The following is a 5,425-nucleotide window of genomic DNA, read 5'->3' on the forward strand; positions in this document are numbered from 1 at the left end:
AGGCTAGATGGGGCCTTGCCCAACCTGATCTGTTGGGTCGAATCCCTGCCTATGGCAGAAGGGTTGGAGTTAGATGATCTTTAAGGTCCCTTCCAACCCATTCTATGATTCTATGAACTCAGGGCATGTAAAAAAGAGTTCTTTCCCTGGTGTACCATACCAGATACTGCCAGCCAACATATTTTAGAAACATGGTCTCTATTTTCCTATTTTCTATTTTTCTATCTGAAGATATTTAAACCCATGATTTCCAGAATTGTTCTTGATAAAGTATGTTGAGAAAGGGAAGCAAATGAGTTAACATTCTTTCCTGTGCTGATATTTGCACTGAATAATTGAAGGCTCTGGCTGAAGAGAATGAGAGTAATTCCACTACATCTCTTAGTAGTGAAGGTGTTCCCTAAAAAATAGGGTCTATCTAACTTTCAATCCATGCTCCTAAAACAGTACTATTTCATTTCTCTTATTCTAATTACTGTTTAACATTATTAAATATATACCAGCTCCAAAATAGCTGAAAAAACACACATGTTTTTAGAGGAACTTATGTGGGACAAGTACTGTAAGAGTTAAACAAACAAACAAGCAAACAAGCAAACAAAATGCTAACTACTATTTGCAAAAGTGATTTAGTGAGAATAAGCACAAGGTCACCAAGACAACTATTTGGATTTAGGTAACTAGCTGTCCCTTGAAGAGTCTATGTTCAAAGCTAAGACCCTCAGATCCCCCACAACCAATTCACTTTAAGGTATCTAAAATCATAACCACTTATATTTTTAAGCTCAAAAATGATATGAGCCTTATTTTCTATTTTAAGGTTTGTTCACTATTAATAACACTGAGAGGATGATTATCAACTTCATTCCTACTTGCTACTGATATTTTCATGTGAAATGACTCCCAGCCTGACTTTCTTGCAGATGGGAATTTCTAGAACATAAATAACACACAAGCCTCTGCAAGCAGTACACACCCAGGAATCTCTGAACATACTGATTGTCTGAGGAGGGTGCCTGACTATCAGGCTAGCAGGGCTTTCTCAAACAAATCCTCAATGACCTTCCAATGAGTATGGGGCACTGGGACCAAGAGATCTCAGACCCCTTCTTTAAGTAGCAAAGGTCTCACTGTCTAACAGCAAGCTGTCATTGACAGAAGGACTCCTGCCTTTCAGGAGAAAGCCCAAATATCTAGGCTAGAGGTTTCCTTTCCCTCTGGATGGCCCTTGTACTACAGGTTGGGCCCAAATGTTTGCATTGTCAATAAGTGAATGACATTTTTACTCACTTGTTTTCCAATTAAGACAAGAGGAGATGGAGCAAAGGAGAAAAGTAAAACCTGGTGAATAATTCTGCAAATACTGCCTTCATCAACTGGGCCATGCCTACCTTGCTGTACTTATGAAAAACTGTTCTGCATCTGTCCTGCACAGCTGATTACTATCTTGGCTGGGTGGGATAGGAACAGACTTGCTAGAATATTTTGAAAACAAAATAAAATAAAACAAAAACAAACAACAACAAAAACATCCTTTTACAGAAAAAAAAAAATGGAATAGCTAAATTACTTTTCCTCAACATCAGAAAAATAAAATTTACTTCATTTTTTCATTTAAAAGATATATTTAACTTGAAGTTTAATCTAAGTAGATTAAAATATTAGAGAAGTTAAAAGAAACCAACATCTTTGCTCTGAACTCAAAATATTGTAGAAATAAGTTTTAATTTCCCCCTTTGCAACTCTGCTGAACCAGAATTGCTTCAATTTCTTATAGGTCTATGGTAGTATAAACAGCAGAGGTGAACATGCACTGAACATGCACAGCATTGACTATTGAGTAAAACCCTTTCTGAAAAAGAAATTACTGGGGGGCTGCCCAGTACTGCCCCGACAGGGCAGGAGGCTAAAGGCACTGTTGTAGCCCTCATCTAGGCTGATATTTCAGTATCTCAGCCATCAACTAGGAGTACTCCAACCAAATCATTTGCACTAGAGGGAAATCCAACTTTCAGAGAACATCAAGGGGCACATTACAATACTATGACCTAATAGAGAAAAAAAAAAGGACTTGTCCTCTCCATCATGCAGCTCAGCTGACATGCTTCAGAGGACAAACCCAGTGAACTTGAAAATTGAGTTAGTTTGTTTCTCAGGAATTAATGTTGTTTGGCTTTCATCCAATTTCCATTTCATTGTTGATATTTTTGTAATGTTTAATTTTTTTAATAGGATACAAATAAAAATAATGTATATTTTCCTTTCTATTCTTTAATTTTATTAACTGATATTAAGCTTAGAGAGTTCCCGGTTAGTAGATTTTTTAAAAGATAATAAAAATGAAGTAATGTAATACCTGACTCTATTTCTGCTCCATTGTGTAAACTTCCTTCACAAAAACTGTGTAATGTAAAATCTTTGGGTTAAATTCAGTAGCTCTATTAGTCTAGAAAGCTGGCAATCAAAACCAATATTTTCTCCTTGTGATATTTTGACTTCAGTGCTCTCCCCTACCTTTATTAATTTATATGTAGTCCATGATATTGAAAGATAATGGCTCCTTAAACTGATTGCATGGAAAATAAAATGATTTCACATGGGACAATACTTTCTTAGTGTTTTTTTTTTAGTGTTTCCAATTAGTGTTTCCAATTGCACTTTTTTTTTTTTTTTTTTTTTTTTTTTTTTTTTCTGGTGACTTTGGAGAACTGTTCCACACTATTTTTCTTGGCATTTCAGGTTTTTGAAGAGTACCTAAGTTCCTCTCATAATCAATATATATATAGCTTCACACTGACTCTCTGTTTTTTTCATCAGTATGTTGGCTTTCAACCAGCCTTTCATCCATGGTTGTGAGGCACAGCAGCTCCCATGGACTTCAGCAAGACTGTGCAGGAGCTGCAGGGCTACCTGGGAGCCTTTCATGCATGCTGCTTACTGCCCCAAAACAAAGGCAGGCCAAGGGGTGTCTTGTTGGCCAAAGCAAAGGGATGCCATGTTGTCTCTTGGGTAGGTGGGAGATGGCAGTAGTCACGGGCATTGGCACAGAACAATTCCCTAGGGGGTTAAGGCTTATGCAAAAAACATATTTACAATATTGCCAGGCTTAATTACAGTTATGTGAAAAGTAATAACTTTTTTTTTAATAGATCTTTAAATAACTTTAATATTTAATAATATAGAAATATTAATAAAATTCTATTTTATTAATAGAATAAAAGATCTATTTATTTAAATAAAATCTATTTAAAGATCTTTTAAATAGATCTTTAAATCTTAAGATTTAAATTTAAATAGATCTTTAAATTTTTTTAATAGATCTTTAAATTTTCCTTGTACAAGGCAAAGCATAGAGGCACATGGAAAAACACAGTTTCTTTACAGTAAAACATGTGTAAGGTATATATTCCTCTGTTGTAGCACTGATTTATGCAAGAACTTGGCTTAGTCTGACTGCTTTTCTCCTGCCTTATCATTATGTTATTTCTTACTTTTATCAAAATACCCCACATTACTTGGGGGCTCACCATAAGTTTAGGACTGTAGTTATTCTATAAAACTTATGATCTTTTAGGACTGTAGTTATTCTATGAAGCTTATGATCTAAGTGGAAAGGCAATACTGTTCTTCATTTTGCAGATATGATATGCACCAGAAGAAGGTTAAGTCTAGAGTTTCAAGTCTCAGACAGTCTTTTTTTCCTGCACAGTTTCTCTCTTTGCTTGACCAAACTACTGACAGTTGCAAAGCTTCCTTTTGCACAAAAGCCCTAACCTGTCCAGTTTTAGAGGCTGCAAAGAGGCAGGTGATCCATTTACCTGTATCCACTGCTTTGAGGGCACATGCAGCTGGTCTCATACTCAACTCCCTCTGGCTTCTCTGGCACATCTTGGATTGTGAAGCCTTTGCCAAAGGTGTGGCACTGTTGCCAAAAATTTGTTAACTGTAAATTCACAAGAAGTCACCTGCTGGATCAATGCTGAACTTGGCAGGGCTCTCTTCAAAACCACCTATTCTGGTCCTTCTCCAAGGGAAGCCAAAGACCAGGTGGAAGAAGCAGTCATTATGGCATGGTAGCAGGTAATTTTGGAGCATACAGAATTCACCTCTTAGAATTCACCTGACTCTCATTACATCTTTGGGTCTGGTATTTATATTTTTTTCTGCTTTTTCACAGTTCATTAAAGGCTGCTTCCTAGACATGAGGATACATCAAGAATTCCCCTGAATGTTACAACTGATTCTACTTGCCCTTTTGCATTTGACTTTTGGAGGTATCACATCCTCTTTCATTTTTCCAAATAAATACTCCTGTGCAGACAACTGTGAAATTCTAGTGATGCTATAATAACACATCATTAAATTTTAAGCAAAGAACATTTTGTATTATACACTTATTTCTATTGGTACTTAAGAATCAATTAAAAAAAAAAAAAAAAAAAAAAAAAAAAGTATTTGCAAACACTTCCAGCTAATTCTGCAGTACCTGATTAGGCTGACCTATCTCAGTAATTCTTTGATGTACTTCTCACTACTAACAAATGTGAGATGTAGTTCTTGAAAATAAGCAATAACAACTTAAAAAATCTCCCTGTGAAAATATGCTACACTGTGACACAAATTTGATGTAGTTGAATTTAAAGCATGCCTCATTTCATTGTGTTTTTATACATAACATGAAATTAGGCACCAAATATATGTGATGTTTATTTTGTCAACTTCCACTTTCCAGAATGACCAAGTAATGATTTTTGTTTCTAGGTAAAATCCTCCTCTATACAAATTAATAGCTTTCTAGGGACTGGGCAGAGTAGAGTTTATTTACTGCATCAAATCATAGATTATAATAAGTGTAAAGTTTCAAATTATTAGTACTGTATTTCCATTGAAACTTTAATGCAATACTTAGTGTTAGCTCCTCAAATGCTTTACTTTATACTAGAGGCATATGCCTTAATATTTCTTGCATCTTGCTTAACAAAATGATTAGTTCTGATCCCAAGCTTTAACTACATTAGGTATTATTTGGCAGAAGGTTTAGAGGAAGTTATATGCAAAGTCAGGGAAAATGAAACACCTGAGTATATGGAGCAAGGCTTGAGGGAGAATTACTTGGGTAGAGAGAAGTAGGTACATGAATATTTGCAAATGAATATCTCATAAGTCAAGGTCAGGATCTGACTATACTTTGCTGCTATAAGTCAAGAGGAATAACTTTGGAATAAATTGAATTTTTACAAGTCACTATAGAGGCATAATAAACTGGTATCCTAATCTCTTCGGAAATACACATCATTAGATACATTAAGAAGAATGCAGGCATCTGTTTACTGTATGCCCTGAACCAACAGTGAGAATATCACACAGAAAGAAAGAAGGCAGATGAAAGAAACACAAGCTTTTATATTATAAAAAAAAAAAAAAA

This window comes from Oxyura jamaicensis, chromosome 3 (genome assembly GCF_011077185.1).
Source record: "Oxyura jamaicensis isolate SHBP4307 breed ruddy duck chromosome 3, BPBGC_Ojam_1.0, whole genome shotgun sequence".
In the NCBI taxonomy this organism is placed as follows: Eukaryota; Metazoa; Chordata; class Aves; order Anseriformes; family Anatidae; genus Oxyura; species Oxyura jamaicensis.